This window comes from Alligator mississippiensis, chromosome 4 (genome assembly GCF_030867095.1).
Source record: "Alligator mississippiensis isolate rAllMis1 chromosome 4, rAllMis1, whole genome shotgun sequence".
NCBI lineage: Eukaryota > Metazoa > Chordata > Crocodylia > Alligatoridae > Alligator > Alligator mississippiensis.
The window spans coordinates 216,874,004-216,901,711 of NC_081827.1; the positions used below are offsets into that span (position 1 = coordinate 216,874,004).

At 42.3% G+C, this 27,708-nt stretch overlaps 1 protein-coding gene across 2 annotated transcripts in view; it reads right to left on the reverse strand.

Annotated features, from left to right (window-relative positions):
* CSRNP3 (cysteine and serine rich nuclear protein 3) overlaps positions 1–27,708 on the reverse strand; it is a 166,193-nt gene that overhangs the window by 103,114 nt on the left and 35,371 nt on the right. For both annotated transcript variants that reach the window (XM_019480524.2, XM_019480523.2), the window contains exon 3: positions 10,584–10,673. The gene's annotated coding sequence lies outside the window, so the exon portion shown is untranslated. The remainder of the gene's footprint in view (positions 1–10,583; positions 10,674–27,708) is intronic.

The following is a 27,708-nucleotide window of genomic DNA, read 5'->3' on the forward strand; positions in this document are numbered from 1 at the left end:
TTTCCATATATAGAATCTAATTATTGGGGAGTCATCTTCTAATTAGGTCATCTTCTATTCAAGTAAATATTATGTGTGAAAACACATGTGTGATTACTCTAATGGAAATATTCGAGATCTGAAAATTAAACAAGGGCCTAAGTATTGAAAGGACTGGGAATCAAATGGTTTAATTGAGTTCTTGTCTCTTTATGGCTAATATTCCACTAGAAAGACTGAAATGTTTATTTTCAGTTCACTATTTTATATTTGAAAAATATGTTTGGAACAACCAGAATGACCTTGCTGGATGGTTACTGATATCAAAGTTGTAGAATTAAGGAAAGAAAGAAACAAAAATAAAAACCACATCTCTGAGCCCCTAAAATGATAAAACAATTCTTTGCAATCATTGTTCTCTTCTGGCAGGACAGGGAAGAAGAGATTTCTGTAAATCCTCTTCTCACAGATCTTTTTAGAGTTTAAAAAAACCTCTTCTCTGAGGAAGTGCTATAAAATGACAGATTTTAAAACCACTGCTTACATAGACCTTCTTAAAGGTTTCTTATTCTGTGATTCGTAATGAAAAACCTCTTGCATCAGAAGATTCATTCCATCTCCACTGAAATATAATTAGGAGTGTAATAGAAGTGACATTTTTTCAGATTTTTTTCTTCATGTCTTTAAGTATTCCCTTTAAATACATAATGGAAGACAGACTAGGTCCTACCAAAATGTACTCTATAAAACCTTGGGTTGATATTATGTCATAGTATTCAAAGGTAGTCATACCTACAAAGCTTCTGTTATATGCTGCGTGAAGTAAACAGATGGGTATCCCAGCAGCTGCAGAGATAATGACAATAAGGAGTTCAGTTTAGCTACCTTGCAATTTATACTTCCAAATGTTTTGCTGTAGCCCACAACAAACAGCAGAGCAAGGTTAGATGATCTGGTTAGAAATCACTGAATTCTATCTTTGTTCAACCTTTGATTGTTGCTATGTTCAGTGCAGCTGCATTAATGGCAAATAAAGCACCTGATTTTTGCAAAGATTTCTGTAGCCAGTGGGAAATTATGTTGAGATACGAATGTGAATATTGTTCTCCTCATCACTGGTTATCTACTGAATCCATATGAATGCTGAATCCTTTTAAGCTATTGTAGTTTTATTATTTGTTCTTAGCCAAACCCTGCAGTGTGAAGAGCTACCTAATGTTTGCCCATAGAAAATCAGAAGCAGAATTATAATCAACTAGCAATTACTCCCTCTTATGCGAAGTGAAGACAACACCTGTTTAATCAAAGCTATATTTGGCATCTTTCAAATAATCACAAATTTCTATCATGACTCTCTCCTTATGAAACCAAAGGAGAGAAATCCAGATTTACATCCTTCATCATGAGGGAACCACTCTGAAAGCAGAGCAATGGAGTCACCCGAGCATAACTTAGATTATACTTGCTCTTTGATTAACACCCCATTAAGGTGGAGATGACTGTTGACATTTCTGAGGAGGGCTGATCCACAGGGAGAAATGAAGTGGAGGTTGCTGTGCCACAGAGGGGTTCCATGCAGTCTGGAGGGGAAAGGTGACTGCCTGATGAGGAAATGTGGCTGTGTAGACAGTTAAGGAAAGAAGTTGAAAGATTGGGGTGTTTAGATTTAGTAACTGCAGTTTCTGACTTTATGAGATTACATTTTTCCAATTTGTCCAAATTTAGTAGCCTCTCTACAATTAAAAAGATTTCAAAGAATAAAACTGTTACAGAGGCATGTAGGAGAAAATACTTTTGGCCAAAAAAGGTGGGGGGGGGGGGGGAGGAGTAGGTGTAGGGAAACAGAGCACTCCCAGATAAATGGGAGAATATCTTTGGCTGAGGGCAGAAGTGGGAAGCTTTGGTTAACTTCCACTGTCAGGGTTGTGGAGCATTCATTAGATTTGGGCATCTCTACAATAAAGTCTAGAAAAATAGGGAAGCAGGGTTGGGGCACGGGGGTGGGGAATGGGAAGAGGCTGGAGGAGCCCACAAGGTTTCTATATGAGCCTTTTAGTGTGGGCACAAAAATCACAGAAGCAGATAAAGTCTTGGACTGTCTCATGCAGGCATGGCTGCCAGAAGTATCAAGTAACCCATTGATAGGTCTTTTCCATTTCTGGGTGGCCTGTTAAGAGCAAGTCATGGCTTACATGAAGCACTGTCAGTCAGGCCAGACCTGGGGCACATAGTTCCTACCCCAAGTGAATGTGAGCCCCCACCCGTATCTAGTGAGGCTGTGGGCTGTCAAGAGAGGACAGCTTGCTCTTCCAGGGGGGCAAATTCCCTCTTGGGTGGCAACTCAAATCAAGGTTAGCAAATCTGTTGGTAGCATAGCAGCTCTGGTTGGTTTGGATCTATACAAAAGTAAGTCCTGAAGCAAAAATTCCCTCTCTCAGGTGATCTCTGGTGTGGTTCCAAATATTCTCAGTCTTGAAGTATGTATAGGATTTTTTTCCCCCAAAATATGTCAGCTATTTAGAAAACGAAAGAGGCTGAGGGCTCACAGTGTATGACAATGATGGCAGAAGTAGTCAGAATGAGTCGCGGGGGATGATCACCTTTTGATGTCTCGTGACCGAGCAGAATTTTTAGGCACCTTATTTACACCAGTTTTCTCATCATCAAATGATGCACTTTGTTTAATTCACTTTTACTAGAGTGAGCATTTTAGTTACAAAAAAGTTACAAACAAATGTAATTTTTATCGTGGGCTTCATCTCTGCCAGGATGCATCTCAGCACAGTGGATCTGACTGACTGCCATGTATAGATGAAGCCCGAGGCTGTTGTCCTACAGGATCCTGGGGCTGCAGAGACCCAATCCTGTGGGACAATGGCTCCAGGTTCCTGGTCCCTACACAGGGAACCCCACGTGCAGGGAAATTGCTGGATTGCATTTCATGCTGCAGAGCAAGGGAACCATATGGGATTCTATGCTCTGTGCTTGCAGACATTTGCCCTGGAATCACCTGCCCAGGGCCACTGGAGAACGCAAGCAGCCCCAGGCCGTGGGGATTGTGCCATAGGCAAACAGGTATCCTCTACAATAAGCAACAAACTGTTACCAGGAATCATTGTGCAAACATTTTTGGGGCAAAGACATCTGTGTTATATCATGTTATAGACAGCTGATAAAAAATTTTATGGTAGCACAAGGGTGACATCTGTTTACACCCTGAGTGAACACTATTATGTAGAAAGTGTCATATACTGGATGATCCCTCTGCTATATGGAACAAAACAAGACAGTAAAGCAGGAGGGAAGGGGCTGTGCATCTGTTCCATGTTCTCCAGGGAAGAAAGAAAATAAAGGCATACAGAGAGAAACATGGGGACTGGAAGTGAGGTGTGAGCAGTTTACAATAATTTTTTCTCATGAGTAAATAGGTTTCCAAGTACAAATATGTGCAGAAGCTCCTCTCAGTAAAACTAACAGGTACCTCAGTTTCCCACTCTACATCTTTCCCTGAAATGGGAATAGGGTACAGGCTGACACATCCAGTGGTTACATGGCACAGTAAATAAATGCCAGCAAGAGCAGTCAGGAGTCTAGACTGCCACATAGAAAAGACCATCCTTTTGGTGGGAGAGGCTGGGCTCATTATTGTGCATGGAGCCTGCTGCACATCCACTGAATTTGCTGACTACGCTCTCTTGCTTTACAATAAAGGATAGAATCCCTCTCTTTTAGGAAAAGATGTGCTATAAAAACACAAGTTCTAATTCACCTAACGCATAAAATTTGGGGCATAAATGTTATCCTCCTGCAAGATGGTAACCTATGGCCTACTACAAGGAACTTAAATTTCACAAACATTTTCACTGTTTTCTCCATGGACTGAGATTTTTCAGTATTCAAAATGATATTTTTCTGTTTTTGCAAACACTTTACAAAACTAGCACATAAACGACCACAACATACTGGAAATGGGAAATATTTACATATTAGAACATGTATTCCTAGTAATCTCAGTATATAAACCACCAGTTCTTTATATTACTTTTTCACTCTGAGTTATTTTTTACCCTGGCTTACCAAAACCAAATCAAAACAAAACAAAAGAACTCCCTCCCCCCCCCCCCCCCCCCCCCCGGCGGCCCCCAAAAGGCAAGGATGGAATGTTTTGGGTCATCTAAGGCAAAAATATGAAAAGACAGAATTAAAAGTTAATGGGATTTGAGCTATGAAATCCTATTGGTGGTTTTGAAAAACTGTCCCTTGTAATTACAGGGAGAAGGGCTGTACTGCTGAAGAAGTAAATAACTATTTGGTTGGCAGTGCATCAGGTTATACTTCATAAAGATGGGAAAGTCTTTGCTTGCAATTCATGTAATCAGAAAGCAGGTTTTTAAGTACAGTCTCAGCAGTATTAGAAGTTAGCGTGAAGTGGTTACATAAAATCTTGTAGCTTACTATGAGGAAGGAAATAGAAAAAAAAAATCATAGCACTTAGTGCATGGGGCTACTGTGATCTTTGACTTGCACTCTGTAGAAGGGATCAGAAGAATTTAGATGACATTTGCAGCTCTGTCAACTGTGCATAACCCTTACATTCCCTTCAGCAAAAAAGTCATCTTGCTTGCATTTATTTTATTCAGACTACTGGGAGAATGTACACATGGAACACAGGTTTAGTCCATTTCTTTTATTATGGAGCATATGGATGTGTAATTTCCCTGTGGTAGTTAGAATTTTTTGCTTTGGAAAACTCAGATCTCTTTGCCAGTATCTAGCTGAGTACAAGCTGTTATTTGTTTATTGGTCCCATAAGATTTTATACTTTCTAGTTCCCTTATGAGTATTTGCCTTTTCAGGTCAGTGGGGGAACTATTAAATAAGTGTCATGCAAAGGCTGAAGTGCCTAATACCTTAACTGAACTTTCTAAGGAAAGGGAATGGTGCTAGTTCTTACATTTGTTGCAGACTAATATCAGTCCCACTAGAGAAGAGTGAAGATAGGATGTGACATTACACAGATAGGACATTATACTCTTACATATGTTCATAATTATGTGCTGGATGAACATGGAATGGGTCTATCATCTTTTCAAACAATTTCCTTACACTATATATAAAAAATGATGGTAAAAAAATGAAGTTTGGAAAGTGAAACATTAAAAAAATCAGGAAATACCAGAATTAAGGTTTGCCTCACTTGTTTATCTGTGTGTCTTTAATTAAATCATCATGTACTGGTTTTTGAGACCTCCACTTTATTCAGTGTTCACTGAATAAGCAGCTAATCAATATTTTTTCTCTTGCATGTTGTTCAGTAGGTGGCTTCTATGGCTTATGCACTGCACAGTATTCAAACCCTGCTCTGAAGACAGATTCAATATATCTTTGCCAAACCTTTGTGAGATGTAGGATTGGTATTATCTCCATTTCAAGGAGCTGAGGCAGAGAGACATTAAAGTAAAAATTGTCTACTAGTTTTTGAGTGCCCAATTTGAGAGGTTTGATTTTATTTAAGACACCAGATCTATCAGAGGACACATCTCTCTATAGCATAATACATGTTCAAAATGCTACAAAATGATTTCTTATGTAGCTTTGAGTGCTCAGCACATATGCAAATTAAGCCCAGAGTAACATGCTGGACATCCAGAAAATGAATGGCACAGATTAAGTGACCACTTAGAAAAAGTTGGTGTAAGAGACTTACCTGCATCATGCAGAAACTCTGAGACAGAGGCTCCTAGACCCAGTACAGAATTCAATCCTAGTCCTTTTGGCAAACCATTCCCAGCATACCACCTCCCATTATCCGTCCAAGACTTCTTACCCTGTGAACCTAGGGCCTCCGCCTGGTGTGGCTGCTTATACCAGTCTGCCACCTCCTCAGCAGAGCACTGGGGCAGACACAGGCAGCCAGAACTCCCCAGCCAGGCCTAGCCACGCACCTAATCCCTGCCACCAGGGTAAACTGGCCCTTTAACCATTCCAGTATAAACCCCTGACCCAAAAGAGAAAGTGTCCAGGCAACAAGGTTCAACCTAGTAACTAGGTTGGTGCATGTTTTTCTTGTGCCTCTCTTGGTTTTCTGACAGATTTTCTGATTTGATTTGCCCTATCCTGAAAGACAGAATATAATGCTGACCCTGTGTGGATGCCAGCTGAACCCAGCCCTATTTAAAAGCCACACAATGTCATCAGTGCCATGCTACCAACAGAGTTGCTAACCTTGATTTGAGCTGCCACCCAAGAGGAAATTTGCCACCCCACCCAGAGGACCAGGCTGCCCTCTCTTGACAGCCCCACCAGGTGTAGGAGGGGGCCACATTCACTTGGGGTAGGATCTAGGTGCCCTAGGTCTGGCCTGACTGACAGTGCTTCATGTAAGCCATGACTTGCTGTTAGCAGGCTACCCAGGAATGGAAAAAAACCTATTGATTGGTTGCCTGAAACTTCTAGTGGCCATGCCTGCATAAGACAGTCCAATACTTTGTCTGCTTCTATGATCATTGTGCCTGCACTAAAAGGCCCACATAGAAACCTTGTGGGCTTCTCCAGTCTCTTCTCGTTCCCCCCTGACCCTGCTCCACTATTTTGCTAGAATTTATTGTAGAGTGCCCACATCTAATGGATGCTCCACAATCCTGATAGTGGCAGATCAGGTAACCAAAACTTCCCATTTCTGCCCTCAGCCAAAAACACTGCCCAACTATGGTTAGATCACATGGTTCACCTTCATGGTCTTCCACACTACATAACCTCCAGCCCCAGTTTCTTCCCTGATTTTGGCACAAGGCCCTGCACCTGATAGGATCCATGTCCAGCTCTCATCCAGATACCACCCACAAACAAACAGTCAAGCTGAGAGAACAAATCAGATTCTAGAGCAGTACCTCCAATGGTACCTCAATTTTTCCAGCAGGACAATGGGTGTCCCCCCCCCCCCCCCCCCGCTAGCACTCACAGAGTTTGCCTACAACAATTCCCCACATGTCTCAAGTGACAAAGCTTGTTCTTGGTTCCACTGCTGGTTATACCCCTGCCCTACCCATATACTTCTGATAACCCTGTGGCTATAGACTGTGTATAACATGTGCAAGATGTCCAATAATTATTAAAAATCCATCTAGAAAAGGCAGAAGATGCATACAAATGACATGCAGACCAATATCATTACCAGGGACCTGCTCACTCACAAGGACAAAAGGTTTGACCTCTGCACCCAGGAGCTCTTGCAGAAATTGGACCACAGGTGCATCAGCCCCTTCTGTATTGCCTGACAAATTAATTTGGTCACCTTCAAATTGCAACTACCACAAACACTGAAAATTGACCCGGGATTTCACATGTCCCAGTTTAAGCCCTACATGGAAAACTCTCTCCCTCACCAATCTCAACCTCCTCCACCACTCATAATGGTTCATGGCCAAGAAGAATACTTAGTATATGAAATTCTAGGCTCAAGGTAGAGGTGAGGAAAAATATATTACTTAGTCAATTGGGAGGGCTATGGGCCAGAGAAACACACGTAGAGGCCCATAGAAAATGTCTACATCCCCCAATCTGGTGCAAAAATTCCATGAGGACTGCCTAGGAAAGCCTGGAGCAGCACCCCCTAGAACGGGTCATTGGGGTGGGGGGTAATGTCTCAGGATACCTGACCTGGCTTCTCCATGAACTCCAACTTAGCTTTGGTTTGATCTCCTGAATACCTGACCTAGCTAGCCTCCTGACCCCGTGCCCTGCCCAACCCTCTGGATCTCTGGCTCAGTTCCCCAGACAGACCTGGCTTCTGGCTTTCCTACACTCAGACTCTGCACACTCCAACTGGATCTTGGCTGCTTCTACCAACCCTGGGTGACCCTCAGACCTGGCCAACCAATGGTCCAGCATTACAACCAAAACAGTAATACTTTCCTGTCCACACACATACCTGGTTCCCCACTTCTCCAAATGTTGTCCAAGTTACCTTTCGCCTAGCCTCTTCCTCTCACACACTGGATTCTAGTCCTAGCCTCTTTTCCAGTTGCAGCCTCCTTTGAATTCCAGTTACAGTTCTCTTCTTGCTCTTCAGTTCCAATCTCCTCCAGTCCTTTCCCAGATTTTATCCCCAAGCTTTTTGCCGAATCAGTCTGAACTTTCCCTCTTCAGCTTCTAGTCTCAGTACAATCACCAACTCCAGGGACCTCTCCAGTCCCACTAGACTCTGCCTCAGTGGATTTTAACCTCCTTTGGATTTTATTCTTGTTTGGGTTTTATTCTTGTTTCTTCTTCATTTGAGGCAGGTGGGTTTTGCCTCTAGACCAGGAAGATCAGGTTAGACATTAAGTCCAGAAGCAATCTAAGCAATCTACACAATCTAATTTCAGCCATCTAAGAAGACTTCCATCCCATCCATGATGTTTGTCATGATTTGCTAATGAGACCTGGACTACAAATAGAGGCCTGATCCCACAGACTCCCACTGAAATACATGAGGGTAAAACCAAAGTTATTAGGACCCTAAAATAATTTTCTGTGTACTTCCTTATATATAATGTCTTCATCCTGAAGTCCAAATGTTTTGCTGGAGTTAGTACTCCAGGATTAGACCCTACATTTTTAGTAATATTTGGTTTCATACCATAGTCCAAAAAGCTATAGTATTATCAATGTTAATAGTTTCATTATTCTGTAATTTTAAAAAGTCGTAATATGTATTAAGTACTCTTCTATGAATTATTTCTCAGAAACCTTTTAGAAGTATAGCCATCTATCTAGAGAAAGAAAACATATTAGTAGTAAGACATTAGCCTTGGCCTGACTCTTAAGGGACTGGAATTTCTAAGTTAGTCAGGTGCTTTTGAAAAATTCCCTTTTCTTGTCAGGAGAATTATGTTCTTGATTGTCTTTCTAGTTTTGGTGTGAATATTGTACCCATCAGTAATGGGGCAAGGGTGACAGTGCATGTCTACACATCCACTTTAATGCATAGTAGCCTATTCTACTGCACATTAAAATGGTGCATAAGAAACCATGCTAATACACTAATGAGCAGTAGAATAGGCTACTGCACATTAAACATTACTAAAAGTATGCACTTTTCCTACTGTGCATTCGGGCAGCCTAATGCACATTTATGTATCTCACATTAGAGGTACTAAACTTAATGCACAATAGCAAAAGCGTGCTAATGTATGTATAAATGCACCCACTGAGAATTATTCCATTTTGAGGTGTTTACTGAACTACCAGTAGTCTAAGTAGGAAGTACCTTTCAAATAAACAGATTTTTTCAAAAGCAGAACCTATTTTATTTTAGTCCTAACACATATACATAGACAAAACTACTCAAAAGACCAGTATTCTTTTTATCATTTCAGTTGGGTATATCAAGGGAAATAAGTTTTAATTATTATTAGATTTTTTCTTAGTAACACTGCTGAAATAATGGTAAGAAAACAATTCCAATGAGATATGCAACCTCACGTTTGTTCTGAAGATGGGAGAATCTGGGCACATTTTTGATTTTAGGTGGTCTGAATCCTTTTTCAAATTTCTCACATAAAAATAGACACAGCGTTTTAATCTTGAATTACTGAAACATACGTTTGTCTCCTACTTTCTGCTTTATCATAGCCAGGATCTTTCAACATATGTAATATTTTGAAATATGCATTCTAAATAATAATAAGAATCTGAAACAAAAAACCAAAGCTGTTTCCTCCTAAAGTAGATGGTAACATCTAAAGTTTAAGAAATTGAGTTACATTTTATTTTTAGTTGAACTCTATAGCTTTGTTAAAAGCTACCATACTGTAATATTGATGATGACTTCCATTTTCCATGTACAGTGTAAGACACATGTAGTAATCATGAAAACTAGATCTGGGAAATAATGTACCCCGCAAAAAATTATCCACTGTATTATGCTCCTTTTAGGGTGATAAAACAGGTATGAGAAGATCAATCATGATTTCTTCCAAATTATGCAAAATTTAATTTATTCAGTGAGATTTTCTATACCTATGTGACATGTTGCAAAATGTTCTCGGTAATTATCAGATAGATGAGCTGCATGGGTAGCTACTGGTCAGAAAAGTCACATGGTATATTTTCTAATCTTTGACTGGCGAAGCATGCAAAAACTTTCAGTACAATTGATATATATGCATATGTAATACAATTTCTGAAAATATACCTGCATACAACTTTGAAATTCAACTTCCAGTCATACCTATAGCAGCAACATCAACTTATTTAAATGTGTGCAGAAGGCAAACCCACTAGGATATAAGTTTGCAACAGTGAATTCATTTTGAAATTCTGAGCAAACATTCATATTTTTTACAGTATTTATTCAATTTTAATGGAAGCTGATGCCAAATCCTGAACTTACAGTAGCTTCTATTGTAAATTGTTGTAAACAGTACTGAATTTAATTTGGTTCTGGGGAAGAGAATATTTTATATATGGTATATGAACCTAATAAACATTTTTCGAACAGAATTGTTTCACTTTTATAATACATTGCTCTCACTATTTTAGACAGTTGTATTCCATTTGAATTTAGGGGGTATAACTGTAGGGAACATATGTACATGAATAGCTATTTCTGAACTACTGACCTTGTGATCTCAAAGAACTCCAGTTTCTCTCAGCAGATTTTAGACATCTGAAACCATGTTTTCAGTCTGTAGATATTTCCTTAATTTTTCCTTAAAAAAATGAAATTCATGTCTTATTACTGTTAAAACAATGCGAGCAAGAATCAACTGGTTTAGAAACATTTAGAATGCCTAAGTACTCTATTGGTAATATTTATATACTATAACAAAATACTTATTCAAGCAAGAATGCAAATCATCTTATTTGTGCATAAAGTCAATTAAGGAAAATAGATGCCTGAAAAGAGAATAAGTCTCATCTGTAAAAAAGTCATATAGATTATTGTAATAAAATATTTAACATTATACTGAATTGAATTCCAGTAAAACTTACATTTCAGAATATAAAATGAATCATAGTAGGAACAATTGACCTGGATCAAGAATGGTTTAAACAGATCTACAATTTATGGGCATGCTAGTGGTACTCATTTGTTTTCCACCGAACCACTTCTTTATTAATATACTATGGAAACATAAAGCATTAAAAAAACTTTCCAAGGGATGTGGACTCACTATCAGCTGGAGTCTTTAAGGTAATATTGGATGCCATCCTAAAACCTATGATGTAGGTTTGGGGAGAAATGTGTTGGTCCATATGTGTGGGTGTAGGCAAGTATAGTACTAGTGTTTCCTCCCAGCATTCAGATTTATGGATCCAAGTTCTCCATGCCTCCCCTTCCTATTCGGGCCCTGAACAGAGCACTTAGCACTCCAGATTAAGAAATCTATAAAGTCTCATGCTTGACATATTTTCTACCCCATGCATAACTGAGCTCCTAGCTTACTACTTCTCCTTCTACCCTGCTTTAGCGGTCTTTTCCACTAAAGCACCAGGCCCGTCTTGGAGAAGAATATTGAGTAAATGGGTTGATACGCTGGTGCTGTGAGGTTGCTACTTAGAGACCCCTTTATGTGCAAGCTGGTATATTCTAGGTATTTGCCCACAGGCAGACTGATTATCAGATTTGGGCTCAAGAAAAAAATTTCCCTGGATTAGATTGGCAGGATGTTGAAAGTAGGATTTCCCTTCCCTCTGCAGCACAGGCCATCATTTACCAGCTGGGATCATCCAAACAAATCTGAGTCAGTCCCTTGCCAGTGAAAGAGTGTGGACAATCCTCTCATGGTGACAGACATTTTTGTTTCTTAGGGTTGAAATATAACTAAAGTGTTTTCACTTTAGTTAGTGAATTTGAATGAAACCTAAGGGGCTATGATACAGTGGTCCTTTCTGCCCTTAATTTTTATGAAATAGATTAACTCTATTAAACATTGCACTTTCCTACATTGAGGCAATGTAGCCCTCATACAAGGACACCCAAGATGGTACATATTTAAGTCACTTGCAGATGGCTCTTATCTCATTTGGGGTATTCAGAGAAGGACCAAGTGGGTAGGGGTTGGTTCACTGCTCCTGGTCTTGGCCTGAGGGTGGTGTCAGCAATTTTTCAGGACTGATTTGACTCCAAATTATAAAACATTATAGTCCATGTACATTATACACTTAAATAATGCAATACTGTAATAATGCACAACTGTAATTAATGAAATTCTGTTGCATCCTTACTGAGAATACGTAATTACAAGTGACAGCAAAGGTGATAATGTTTGCCATCTCTAGTAACACTTTCTTTCACATTGAAATGTTGTGTCTGCCCGAAGATTTTAATCTCCTCTCCATTCTCAAGACAAAAAAACTAATTACATGCATATACTAAGAAAAACTATGAAAAGGTGAAAAATAATATTAATATTAATATTATTTAAATGTATATACTCCATGGAAAAAAATATCACAGAAACTTTAGCACTCTCTTTGATAAAATGTAGGTCACTTATTTGGTTTCCATAGAAACCATAGCTGAACTATACCTCTACTGCTGACCATAGGCAATGGCTGCTTTCTTTGATAAGGGGTGAGGTTACAAATACAGCTATGCCTCACTTAATCACAAGTAGCCAAAACAAGTGCTTTCAAGTAAGGATCATGTTCTCAAAAGTCTCCAGTAATGCTGAGCTCAGTTATTTAGGAAAGTTCTGGAAATGTGAATCTTAATTAAGATGTATTGCTTCAACATCTATCTGAAATGGTCATTCAGTTCTATAAATATCTGGTAATTGAGCCTGATTCTGAGCAAGAGCTCAGAGACACCGTGGGGCAGGGAGTGCCTTATTCTGTGGTATGGACATAGTTCTATATCTAGGTTCTTCTGAGCATGTTTTAACCAACTGTTTCCTCTGAGTCAACTCAAATGTCTCCCAACAAGGATGTAACCATTTCTCATCATCCAGTCTTTTCCTAGTCAGAAGCTGTAATATGTCTAATTTAATAATACATGGAAGAACTCAGTGCTGGTTTTTAGTTTAGGTGGCAAAGACCATTTTGAGACCATAGCTCTGAATTAAATTGGAATTGGCTGTTATGACAGGGGATGTTGCAAGGAGCTATAGATGCAATCCTTGTGCTTAGGGGAACATAGACATTTCCATCTCCATTTATTTTTCAGGTAACAGTTTGGGATTTGGGCTCTCAGCTCTTTGGTACAAGCCAAGAAAGCTGGGTTGAAATGCAGGTGAAAGAATGTTGCACCCTGCAGCTGTAGTGTAGTAAAGGGAAAACTCTCGCTGCAGAGTAGTCAGGAAGCAATTGTGCAGAGTGACCAAAGCAGGGACCTGTAGTCATCTCGGAGCTTTCATGGGATAGATATAGTTCTATTGTGCTCCTTACTTCGGGTTATGTACAATCTGTGTATCCTTGTCCTTAATATACACATTTAAACTATTAAAATATACAATTTTAAGTACCTGTACAGCATCTTGAGAAAAAGATTCCAAAATGTCAGATAAATTAATGAATTAACACACCACAAAGTGATGTGGATGTTAACTCACTACTTACATAAAGGGTGGTTAAAAAGAGCCAGACTGTTCTCAGTGGTGGCAGATGACAGAATAAGAAGCAATGGTCTCAAGTTGTAGCAAAGAAAGTTTAAGTTAGATATTAGTAAAAACTTTCTCACTTGGCAGGTAGTAAAGCACTAGAACATGTTACCCGGAGAGGTGGTGGAATCTCCATCCAGGGACGTTTTTAAGACCCAGCTAGACAAAGCCTTGGTTGGGATGATCTAGTTGGGGATGGTCCTGCTTTGGCCAGGGGGTCGGACTAGATGACCTCCTGAGGTCCCTTCCAACCCTAATTTTCTGTGATTCTATGTAAACACATCCAGAAGTGGAAAAAAGGCATAACCCAAATTCACATGCCAAGTCTGTGGCAGAACTGGGAACAAAATGTGGAAGTCAAGGCATCTGATTCCCAATACCATACCTTGAAAAAGAGTACTCTTGAAAAACAATTTCTCCAGAAGTGACCATGGACTGGCAAATCGCAGCCCCCCAGAATTGGGTGGAGAGGCCATGGCTCCTTCCCCAGAGCCTGCAGAAGCTCAGGGTTTGCCACCCCCCCGGGGGTGGGGGTATCTTTACTTGTCTTCCAACCAGAAATTCTAGCTGCGGTTCGCTGAGACCACTGGGCCACAGTTTGCTGGGCCACAGCCACAGCCACTTCTGCTGGCATGTAGCATAAAAACTTTGGGAATCTCTGTTCTAGACAACTGTAGCCATTACAGATCAACATTTGTCCAACATTACTAAAGATATTTCCTATTCTATGAATAAGGGGAAACTGTGGTATCCTTGGTTACCACCATGTAGCAACTGCTGTACTAGCAAATACTGACCATAGATAGGATAATCATTACCATCATAAGAATCACCACCTGTGGCTCACATGCCCTCCTGCAATGCAGGGTTTTAATTGCGGTTCACATAACTATTGAAATTAGAGCACTACACAATTAAAATACCTACTACTACTAAAAGCACTTCAACAAGGAGCTATTGCAACAAAGGAAAAAGCCTTAGGTGGCAGAACCTGGGAAGGGAAGACAACCTGCTATTTAGATTGAATGTGACTTTAAAAATAAGTGAAATACACCAATTACGAGATTGATTATATTTAGGTTTTTTCAACCCCCTGAACAAATCTAGCCTCACATATATTTAAGTGCAATTATTATGAATACACATTGTTCAGAACCTAGTCTCTTGAGTGCTTTAATATGAGCTGTGCAAATGTGATACAGTCATAGGCCTCCATAAAATCTGCTCAAAATAGCTATAATTTTGCTCTGCAATGTATTTTTCCTCCTATAATATTACAATGCAGCAGTATCATCTGAAAATACAATCTGTATATTTGATGCAGAGACTACATAATGATTTCTAATAGGTATTGTCCTACATATGCAATTCAAATGGGGCTTTCTTCCATGTTGCCTTTAATGAATGAAATAAATTCCCTAAAGGGAAGATCCGTCACTATGAAGGCCATAGATTTCTTTCCCTTCATATCATTACCCAAACATTGCTTCTACCAAGACTGAAACCAGAAATCAAAAGCAAATTGATGGTAGTCCAAGGAGCAATTGAAAATATCTGATATTTAATGCAATTCAGGCTTTTAAAAAAAAATTAAGGGGTAATTGTATATAATATTTGTGTATGTATTGTCCTGTAATATTTCAATACAATTTGGTGCCTTTCTTTCCTCAATATTTAAACAGGGTTAAAAAAAAGTGTGTTTTGACAGAAAATTGGGGTTTTGACTAAATGCTTTTTTGAAGAAGCATCTAATTTCTATGGAAAAATTCAAAAATGCAAAACACTCAAAAAATCAAAAAGGTTTTTTGGATTTCAGTGAAAATTAGAGCTGGGTTTAAAAAGGTAATTCCAGTTTAACATTTTCTATGACAAGTTGCGGCCTCAGTTTCAGGTCACTCTGTTGGCTGGACTTACCCTGAGGCTATGGTGTCCTAATAGTCCCAGGGTCCTAGTTCCAAAACAGTCTGGAAGGTAGGCTGCCCACCAAAAGAAATGCTGAGGAACTAGCAAGGATTTTGGAGCCTGCCTGGATTCCATGAGAGTATAAGCAAAAAAAGTTAATGAAGCAAAGCTGTGTTAAATTTATTTTTAATCAATATTACTATTGATTAGCTAGGTGGTGGACTGGTCATTTTTGACCTGGAGGGATGTGGGCAGTGGGGTTCCCCAGGGCTCAGTCCTTGGGCCTACAGTGTTCATCATCTTCATCAGCAACTTGGCCGAGGGGGTGAAAAGCACGTTGTTCAAATTTGCGGATGACATTTAGATGTGGGGAGAAGTGGTCATGATCATAGAAGCATAGAATCATAGAAGCAGGGTCGGAAGGGACCTTGTAGATCTTCAAGTCCGACCCCCTGCCTGGGCAGGAGGGAAACTGGGCTCAAGTGACCCCAGCCAGGTAGGCATCAAGCCGCTTCTTAAAGACCCCCAGGGTAGGAGCCAGCACCACTTCCCTTGGAAGTTGGTTCCAGATCCTAGCCGCCCTAACTGTGAAGTAGTTCCTACGGATGTCTAATCTAAACCTACTGTCCAACAACTTGTGGCCGTTATTCCTTGTTATCCTGGGGGGGTTCTAGGGGAAACAAGGTCTCCCCCAAACCCTTCTGGTCCCTAGTGAGTTTATAGATGGTCACCATCTTCTCTTGTGAAGGCTGAACAGGTTCAGGTCCCGTAGCCTCTCGTTGTAGGGTCTGCCCTGCTGTCCCCGGATCATGCGGGTGGCCCTCCTTTGGACCCTCTAAATGTTGTCCACATCTCTCTTGAAGTGGGGTGCCCAGAACTGGATACAGTACTCTAGGTGTGGCCTGACCAGTGTCGCATAGAGGGGGAGGATCACCTCCTTGGCCCTACTTGAGATGCACCTGTGGATGCATGATAGGGTCTGGTTAGCCCTGCCGACCGTGACCTCGCATTGTTGGCCCATGTTCATCTTGGAGTCAATGATGACTCCAAGATTGCTTTCTGCCTCCGTGCTCTCAAGAAGGGAGTTTCCCAGCTTATAAGTGTTTTGCTGGGTACTACTGCCCAAGTGCAGCATCCTGCACTTGTCAGTATTGAAACGCATCCTGTTTTTGTTAGCCCACCCTTGCAACCTATCCAGGTCCTTCTGCAGTCTTTCCCTCCCTACTAGCGTGCCCACCTCACCCCAAATTTTGGTATCATCAGCAAATTGGAACAGGTTGCTTTTCACCCTGTTGTCCAAATCGCTGATAAAGAAATTGAACAGTGCGGACCCAAGGACCGAGCCCTGGGGGACTCCACTGCCCACTTCCCCCCAGGTTGAATATGACCCGTCCACCACCACCCTCTGAGTACGGCCCTTCAGCCAATTAGCAATCCATCTGACCATGTAGGCATCGATGCCACAGTCGCCTAGTTTTTTAATGAGGATGGGGTGGGAGACAGTGTCAAAGGCCTTGCTGAAGTCCAGAAAGACTACATCCACGGCAACACCTGCATCCAATGCTTTTGTGACCTGATCGTAAAAGGCAATCAGGTTGGTCTGACATGACCTGCCCCTAATGAAACTGTGGTGGTTGCCCTTGAGCATCATCCCCGATGCCAGGCCATCACAAATGTGCTCCTTGATGATCTTCTCAAAGAGTTTCCCCAGGATTGAGGTAAGACTGATGGGCCTATAGTCATGATGGAAGGGAGGGACAGGCTACAACTAGATCTGAACAGGTTATAGGGATAAGCAGATGGGAATAGGATGGGATTCAATACTGACAAATGCAAGGTACTGCACCTGGGGAGGAAGAACCAGCAGCATACCTACAGGCTGGGGAACTCCCTTCTTGTCAGCACTGAGGCAGAAAAGGATCTTGGTGTCATTATTGATTCCAAGATGAACATGGGCCGCCAATGTGAGGACATGGTCAGGAAGACTAACCGCACCTTGTCATGCATCCACAGATGCATCACGAGCAGATCCAAGGAGGTGATCCTTCCCCTCTATGCAACATTGGTCAGGCCCCAGTTGGAGTACTGTGTCCAGTTCTGGGCGCCGCACTTCAGGAGGGATGTGGACAGCATCAAGAGGGTCCAAAGGAGGCCCATTTGCATGGTCAGGGGACAGCAAGGCAGGCCCTACGAGGAAAGGCTACAGGACCTGAACCTGTTCAGCCTCCACAAGAGAAGGCTGAGAGGGGATCTGGTGGCCATGTATAAACTTACCAGGGGGGGACCTGCAGGGAATGGGAGAGTCCCTGTTCCCCCGAGTACCAACAGGAGTAACTAGGAATAATGGTCATAAATTGACTGAGCATAGGTTCAGGCTAGACATCAGGAAGCACTAGTTCACAGTCAGGGTGGCTAGGATCTGGAACCAACTTCCAAGGGAAGTTGCTCCTACCCTGGGGGTCTTAAGAAGGAGGCTAAATAGTCACCTTGCTGGGGTCGTTTGACCCCAGCATTCTTTCCTGCCCATGGCAGGGTTTTGGACTTGTTGATCTGCAGGTGCCTTCCAGCCCTACCAACTATGAAACTATGAAACTAAAAATTTCTATTTGAAAATGCTGCTGTGCTCTCCCTTGGGAGTTGTAGTTCAGATAATTCAGAGACTAGGGACAGACATTACACATAAACTGGTTTAAGTGATCAGAAACTGGTTTAAACTTGTAACAGAACAGATGTTTAGTGCACATAAACCAGTTAGAAAATGGCTGAAATTGGTTTGAGATAAACCTAGTTGAATGTAGTACCAGACTTAACTCATGTAGCTCAAACCAGTTCATATAATGTCTGTCCCAGACCCCTTGCTGGTTTAAGTTAAACCAGAACTCCCCCAGCATCCCAGCATGCTCTCTGGGCTGGGCTGGGCAGGGCTCTCTGCTCCACAGCAGAGCTGGCCCCTCCCCTCTGCTCCCTAGCTGGAGCTCCAGCAGACCACGCCCCGCAACCCCAGCTCAGCACTTTGGAAGGGAAGGCTGCTCTAGCACCCTCTGGCTTCTAGCCTGAGCCACAGCAGGCATGTGCCTGCATTTCTGGGATGTTTGTTCAGTTTCAAAATGATTCAGCCTAGCCAGGTTAGCTTAACCTGCAAAGATTGAATCAATTTAGGCTTTTTGAGTGTCTGTCCCTAGCCATAGTCCCATTCTTCTAAATGGGCTGAGGTCCTTGCTGAACTTCCCTGGTATGTTGCAGCTTCTTGATTTGCATGAAGAACCAAACTAACTCAGTAAAGGGGAAGAGAATGGAGGATGAAGGTTAGCCTGTAGGATAACAAATTGGACAGGAAACCTCTAAAGTACAACTTACCAAGTCACCACTGCTGCATTTCTCGGTTGCAATCTTTGATATCGGTAGGGACATTTTCTGTTTTTTATTGTTTTGCCAAAACATTGAATTATTCCTTTGAGGAACCCCCCCCCCCCCCCCCCCCCCAAACTCAGGCTTCCTTTATAAGCTTCCTATCTGCTTCAGTTATAAATTATTTTGGGTGGTCACTTAATCTACCTATATTTGTATAACCCATTTAGCAGACTGAAGTCCTGATCCTAAGCATTAATGCAATGCAAATAATATAGTACAACAGGAATTAAAAAACTCCCATATTGAATTCAGATATTTACTGAACATAAAAAGAAAGAGAGAGAATACAGTTCTATGTAAAAAATAAAAAATGGCCACCTCCTTCCCCCACCTAAGAAAAACCAACATCAGACATGAGTACAGATTCCAAGAAAATGATATAAATTAGATTCAATTTACAATAATAACAGGTTTGGATAACCAACCCATTTTTGTGGACAAGACCCAAAGAAGAGTGATTAAGGTAATCCAGTACATAGCTGAACCTAAACCATACAACATATAGTAGGTGTGCAAAACAAAAGAAAGATAGCAACAGGCAGTATGTGGATACAAATTTTAAAGCAGGTATCAGCTTCTACAATGTTGCTGAACAAGTGTGTTGATCTGTAAATTCTTATGCATGTCATCTGTGTGCCATCATGTTTGACCCCTCTGTTTTGGATTCCTTCCATGAGAAGCTGAAGTCACAGGAGTGATTTTGAAGCTTCATTTGCTTTGTAAGAGCATCTAAAGAAAAGAAACCAAATGAAGGTTCTCAAGGGCCACTGGGACTCCCTGCTCTCACTGTGGGAATAAAAGCTACTGGGTAGGAGAGAGTAGCCTTGAGAAAGAACTACAAAGAAGCTTTTTCAAAGAAAAACGTTGCTATTAAAGGTTTAAAACTGACAATAGAAAATCCATTCTTATCCTCAGGAGAATCCTAGGTGTCCCCACTGAAGTCCATGTAATGGAGTCAGAACACCCCTTGCTCCCACTACCTGTTCAGGTTTTTATACTGTGCCCAGACATGTATATGAATGCCATAATGGTACCTCTTCACTTCTGAGAATGAGGCCACCTACTGAGGATCCTGAATATGGGTTCAAGTGTCTATCTTCAGGCATTGAAGTTGAAATGTTTGGCCATAAAAGGTATGCCCAAAGTCATAATGGAAATCTTAAATGGAATAAAACCCATGTGCCCTGACTCCAAGGCCTGTGCCTTATCCACAAAACCATCTTTCCTCTACCTAAAGCCACAATGAAAAACATATGTAAAGTCCATTAGAAACAGAACCCCCCTGGATAGCTAGAGGCTCTGGTACATTTACTTGCATTGGATAGTCCAGAACAGGGCTGTTCAATTTTCAGGCAGCCAAGGGGCTGTATGCCAGGTGGGCAACAGATCTAGGGGACATTTACAGCATGAGTGAGCCTCCCAACTGTTCCCATATTGCCCCCCCAACTGTTTGCACAGTGCAGCTCCTCACCCCCAACCCCCCGTGCTTTGTGAACAGTCCATCACACCCCTGCAGCCATGCTCCTGCTGCATGGCATGTGTGGCTGAGGGAAGGGAAGCTGAGCTGCCTGTGCTGTGGGGAAGGGGAAAAGGTTGGACTGTTCACACTGTGTGGCCCCACTTCCACCCAGCCACACATACAGCACCTGCATCCCCATCTGGGCTATTCAATCCACTGGAAGTGTTGATAATCCGGCTCCCTTTTCTGCCATGCACAAAGCTTAGACACTCCAATCCCCTCCCAGCTGCTGCAGTAGGAGCAACTTGGAAAAGGAGTAGTGGCACCTGGACAGGAGTCCGCAGGCTGCATGCTAACACTGTGGGAGTCACATGTGGTCCATGGGTTGCTAGTTGGACAGCCCTGGTCCGGAATTAGAAGACTCATTTTGTGCTTTTCAACAATACATATGCCCCTAGAGCACAATGTTTGCAAGGCAAGGGGATACACATATTCATTCCACATGCAAACTTCTTGTAGAATTTTGGAATAGCTTTCACACATGTATACTGAATAATTTTCAAATATATTCTCCATTATTATAATTTTTATTTAGTATATAGCAGCACTAGAAGTTACATGCCTTGCCATGACAAGCTCACAACCTAAAAAAGAATGTTTTTCATCCTCCCAACCTCCCACATCTTATGCAGTATTCTGCTTCTGAATTTACTTTTTATTCTGTGTTACAGATCAAGGACAGGATTCTGCCATTAGACATATCTACTGGCAAGTGTCCTCATTGTCCACACAAGAGTAGGTCAGCAAGTCTTATTTCACACCCTTCCCTGCTTTCTGTTCTGATCTAGAGACTGTAGATTTGCCTGCCAGAGAGGTTTCCAGATTTACAGTCCCAGAGCTGGAGCTAGATTTATGAATGTATTCTTAGTTCAAGGTGCTTTCCTTTAGCTAATAAATATAGACCAAAGAGTGTGGTACCATGGGATCTCAGTCACTATTTCCCAGCAATCATATTTATCATGCTTAGAGTAGACAAAAGGTCATTTGACTTCTTTACTGCATTTTCTCAGATCATGTTTGCCAAAAGATTATGCTGTGAAATGAAGAAGTAAGGGATGCATTATGAAACATATGATGCTCACATCAATGTAGCAACAACAAAAAAAAAATGAACCACTCTCACTGGATGAAGAATCTGCATAACATGGAGCATTTATTTTCTTTGCTCTAAGCAAGCTGGCCAGTTCTTATTTAGTGCCATCCCCCACTCTTAGCCCTCCCCCACTCAACTTCATCTGCTTCCACCTTCTTCAGGCTTTACTAAGTGAGATCTGCCATTGCCACCCTTTTTCTCTCACTAAAGAGAGCTTATTGTTTGCTAAATTCCTCCAGCTACCATGGGATCAGGCAGTTTGCCCTCTTCTAATCTTTTTTCTCATGTATGTCACATCAGTACACTCAACAAACTATCTCCTTATTGCTCCCTTTGCTAATTTCTCTGGTACCTAATGCTGCTACAAGAATTTCTCCCACACACCCTTTTCCCTTGCCCCCCAAAATCTCACCTTTTTGCCCAGAGGCATAACAAAGTAGCTCTGCACCTGAGGCAGCCATGTGGTCCTTGGGGTTGTGCTGGAATAAATCTTTATACAGAGATTCTACAATTGCAATAATGATTAATGAAAAGTGCCGTAGTATGCCTGCTCTATTCCTGTAATGGAATAACATTTCACGTTTCAAAAAATGTTTTATACCTCTTAGCAATACATTATTATTCTTTGAAGATCAAAAATCATGGTTGTCATAGAAACTGCAAAAAGTGGAGAGTCAGCCATGACATAGCAATGCTATAATGGAAAATGTCTGTTGGGAAATCATTTGCTGGCCCAGGTTTTCATTTTTTAAATGCTTGGGTGAATTTAACCAGAAGGTCAAGTAGTTTCTAAAATTTAAAACACCACTGTATCATCTGCAAAACACTATTTGATATTGTAATCTTATAGTTACAGTCTAGTTACAGTCTAGGTAGCATTACTTGCCTTAGAGGTGGACTACATAAAGCACAGAAAGGCTAATTCCAAAATGGCCCAAACTGCCTTCTGATTTTTGGGGTTATTGATTTCTGCAAGGCCATCTTGAGACAGCTTGGGCTGATTTTTGAGGATGCCTTGTCCTCACAACTCTCAAGGCTGCCTGCACATTGTATACCAAACAGAGGCATCCAAAAGGAGAGGTCACTTGTGAACATTTTGAAAAGGCCCACTGATCTGTTGAGTTTTATCTGAGACCAGAGAAATCTGCATGGATGTTTTATTCTTCTATATGAACTTCTAACCCCAGGCTAGAACAGCTCCAACACAGGACTGGTATTACTTTATATGCAGTTGCCTTTCAAAACATTTTGGAAGCAGGAGGAGAAACTGTAGAGTCTAACTTTCAGACAATTTCTTAAAATGGACTTGTACATGCTAGAGGAGAAGGAGAGGTGAATGGCCACAGTGTTTTATTCCTACCTTTATTCTGCTTAGAATTTGGAGCTTTAATTATTACGACATAACCTCCTTCCCTGGTTAAACTAGTCAAATATTATATCCAACAAGTGCACAATTGCCAAATGTGTTTGAAATGTCTGAGATCACTAGCATCGATTCACTACTGAAATGGTTAAACTTCTGTCTGTCAACTAAGAATTAATACAAACTGGGTTCCATTTACCAAGTCTAGCTTGAATTCTTTTATTTTCTGTATATATCTTTGGCAATACCGTGCAGTCAAGGATGATTGTCTTCCATGGTTGCCTTATTTGTGGGTCCAAAGATGGCTGATGAGGCCTATCTGGGATCGACAGATTTTGTTGCACCTTGGGCATGTGTTTCTGTGCAGGGTGGGTGGCTCTGTATAGATGCTTAGACTGCTGGAAAGCATTAAACTGCTTGACTCACAATGAATTTTCAAGTCATTGGAGAAATACAAGGGCATTTCCTTCAGGCACTATGATTTTGTGATCTTTGGCAACAGTACATGTTGGAATCTAAGCACAAGTCTTCAAATTGTTTTATTTTTGAAATATCAGTAGCATTTTAATATATGTTTATTGCATTTTCTGCATAAGGAGATAGTGGACACTGCCAAGGAAATGAAAAATAGTTTTGGAGTTTGTCTGAGGGTTTTTTGGTGAGAATCTGGAAAATTTGAAAAAAATCTTTCTGAATATATTGTATAATAAGTCTTTCTAGCTTGAATAATCTTTTCATGAGCTCAGTGTTCTTTCTTCATGCATTCTCTGGACAGATAGAGATGGCAAGCTGTTTATCTAGTAGTGGAGAGGTGGTTACCTATGTTAGTCTCAAGTCAGACAGAAGGCAGAGCAGGTTGGCACTTTAGGGTCCATACAAACATCACACTGGACACATCTACACATGCAAGCAATGCTTATTGCTCCAGGGTTTTTTTTCCCCTGGGCATGCAATTGAACATGTGCCCAGGAGGAAATAACTCCAGGGTATATTGCTCTGGAGTTTATTTGTGAGCAACACATTGAGCCTGGTCAGAACAGCCTCAGCTGGCAGCAACCCAGGGCTGCTCTGACCTGGCTCAATGTGCTGTGGAGGGGCTGGCTGGAGCATGGGGGTGCTTAAGCATGGGGCTAGCTGGCAGGAAGCTCCCCATACTGAAGTAACCTTGTGCCCCAGCCAGCCTACCAGCATCTACACGTGTGTTGCTGCATGCAAAAAAAACTCTGGAGCAGGCTAGTACTTGTATTTACCTAATAGGGCCACATGTGGAGATGTGGAGATGTTTACTGCAGAGCTAATTAGGCAGTTCTGCAGTAAATGTTTTGTGTAGATGCCCCCACTGAGAAGTTCAGGAGGTTAGGTTGGGTTAAAAAGGGCCTCCCAATCTAACTCAGTGATTAATAGATAGCTGCCAGGAGCCCGATCTAAGAATTCCTCTGATCCCACCAAACCCCCATTGCTGCCCCAACCCCCTATCCCTCACCTTGATCCCCCCGATCCCACAAACTGCTCCGGGGGGGAAGGGGTTGACGAGTGGCTTTGTGGCACCAGGGGTGCGGGGAGGGGGGGTAGAGGTTGGCAGGATTGTGGGGCTAGCAGCTCCTCAGGGAGGTTGGTGGGGTCTGGGCAGGTTCTGGCTGGATTGAGGGGCTCTCTCTCTCCACTGCCTGGGGGCTATTTTTAGCTCTCCCCCATCCTCCCCCTCCCCTCAAATGCAACAATCCTCCCTGCAGACCAACACCTCCCTGATCCTGCCCCTCCCCTCCCTCCACCCTAGCTTACTTTGACCTGGCTCCCATCATCTGCAAACAGTTTGTGGGCTCAGAAGGGGAGGGGGCTGGCAGTCTCAGGGGGGCTCTCTGGGCCATAGAGGGGATTGTCCATTTGGGGGCAGAGCGGGGGGAACTTAGACAGCCTAGGTAGGGATCTAAATGTAAGTTCCCCAAGTGGACCTATGTTAGATCAGCTGGCCACTTTTTTCCTGGTTTAACCTCCCAAATATCTGTACTCACCCTTAAGAGACTAACTGGCTTAAAAAGGCATGACTTTCATAAGAACAGCTTACTTTGTCAGATGCTATAAATGGACCCTGTCCTGCTTTCTTCCTGTTTATCCATTTTAATTCATAGGTTCTGCACTGGTGAATTGCTGCCTACAAAGAATAATTTACTGACTAAAGGGAGCTCAGAACAAGAATGCTAAACCAATTAGTATCTGACTGAAAAGAAACATATTCTGGTATAATATGAATGAAACCTGTTTCAGTAATTGTCCCAATTAACGCACTTTCACCAGACAGACTACAATAATTTCACTGTAGAAACAAGGGAACTAATAGTATTTGGGCAATAAAGTTCCACTAATTACAGTTTTATAGAAAGGAATTATCTCAGCTTTCCCTAAAATGGCATACACAGTGAAGAGGAGGGAAGTAGTTAAAAGTCCAAATTTTTAAGTTTTGCATTTCTGCTTCTTTTAAAAGTAAAGCACCGATTCTCTCAAACCACAGGCCTAATTCTGCACGACCTTGTATCTCAAGTAGTTATTCACATCTGTAGAACTGACTGTGCAGTGAATGTAAAATGCTGCCATTTTGATTCTGAATTATGTTATTACCTCTTTGACCAGGGACACATGGCTATGCAAACTGTAGGCAGAGAACCAGGTGCTTTATGCTCAAACTTTATTTTCTTCTGCTTCACACTTCATATGATTTACAGGGTAAGCAATATAAAAACAACACTTAAACTGGTTTACTTACTTCACTGATTTATAGTGCTTTTTGTTGTCAGGCACTCATTTCTTCCCCTTTCCCCCAAATCCTCACACAGAAATTATCTTCACTGAAGAGCATTAAAGAATCACTGCCACGGCCTAGAGAAATATCAGCAAACAGGCTGCCACTTTGTCATGAATGAAACAAACAAAAAATAAAACCAAATGAAAAACAAAAAGCAAATGAAAGCTAAATAAAATATATGAATCTTTCACTGTGCCTGATGTCTGAACACTAGACGAAGGCTCTGGGAGATTGCCAAGCAGAACAAATTCCAGACTGTGAAGACCCTGTGGGAGAGGTCAAGTTTGGGAGCCAATAGCAAAAGTCTCACAAGCAATCGCAGTGGGGAATGAGCTTACAAGGTGGCCTCATAAGTACTTAGGTCCCAAACTATTTTAGTATTCTTAATTCATCTTCCTAGCCCTTGAATTCAGCTAGGGGCAAGAAGAAAGCTTTGAATTTTCAAAAGCACTCAGCACTGACCTGTCTCTGCTTCAGTTGAGGTCAGTGGTATAACTTTTAGCAGAATCAAACCAAGTTACCCCATGTCTGTACAGCCTCTCTGCCAAGCTTGGGACCAGTCTAAAAAAGACCCACCCACTCACTGTTGCTCCACTCATGCCTGAGCTTGACAATAAGGTGAAGTGGAGGGCTCAGCACTGTTCTGAGCATGTGACTCATAGATTTCATAGATTTCATAGACATTAGGGCTGGAAGGGACCTCGGAAGATCATCGAGTCCAGCCCCCCGCCCAACGTTGCCCCTGCTTTTCCTCCGGCTCCCCACATATCTGAAAAAGGACTTTTTATTGTCCTTGATGCTCAAAGCTAGCTGGAGTTCAGTTGCAGCCTTGGCTTTCCTGGTCTGCTCCCTACAGGACCGGACCAGTGCAGAATAATCCTCCTTGGAGGTGACTCCCATCCTCCATCCTTTGTAGGCCTTTCTTTTTAGCCTCAGGATGTCTGCTAGGTCCCTGGAGAGCCAGGGGGGCTGCTGTGCCCTCTTGCTGCCTTTCCTCCGAGATGGAATAGACTTAGTTTGTGCATTGAGGATCGCTCCCTTGAGGAGCAACCACTCTTCTTGAACTCCCCTCTCCCTGCGGTCATGGTCCCTTAGGGCCTCACTGACAAGCCTCCTGAGCTTGTCAAAGTCGGCTTTCCTGAAGTCAAGGACTTGCGTGTTGCTGACTGACTTGCCAGCTTTTCAGCGGATGGTGAAGGTGATCAGCTCGTGGTCGCTGTCACCCAGCTTCCCATCGATCACTAGGTCGCCGACTAGGTCCTCCCCAGTAGCCAGCACCAGGTAAAGCAGCGCTTTGCCTCTCGTTGGCCCATAGACTTCTTGAGTCAAGTAGAGGTCATCCACGCAAGAGAGGAAGCTCTGCGACCGCTCAGATTTTGCTGAGCGATCCTCCCACGAGATGTCTGGGTAATTGAAGTCACCCATGACAACGATGGTCCTGGAGCAAGCTGCCTCAGCCAGTTCCTGGGCAAACTCCTGGTCTAGCTCAGGACTTTGGGTGGGAGGTCTGTAATAGACTCCCACCATTGTGTCCCCTGTGCCGTGTTCCCCACGGATTTAAACCCAGAGGGTCTCTAGCCGTCCACCCTGGTCGCCAATATCGGCTTGCAGGGATGCGTAGCTTTCCTTAACATAGAGAGCTACACCCCCGCCCCTTTTCTCTACACGATCCCTCCTGTACAGGGTATAGCCATCTATCCCCGTGGTCCAGTCATGGGTGGAGTCCCACCAGGTCTCCGTGATCCCTATGACATCGTAATTGTTTGCACTGAGCAGGAGGATGAGCTCCTCCTGCTTATTCCCCAAGCTCCTGGCATTTGTGTACAGGCAGGCAAGTGCCCCCTGGGGGGTTCCTTCCTTGCCCACAGATTTTACCAGGGCTGGGGCTGGGGCTGGGGCGGGCTCCCTTGAGTGCCATGATCCCCTGGCTTTGCAAGGACTGTTCAGCGGGCCAGCAGTGGCGGTAGTCCCCCCGTCCCCCAGCAGGCTTAGTTTAAAGCCCGGTGGAGCAGGTCAGCCAGTCTGGCTGAGAAGAGCCTCCTCCCTAGGGGAGAG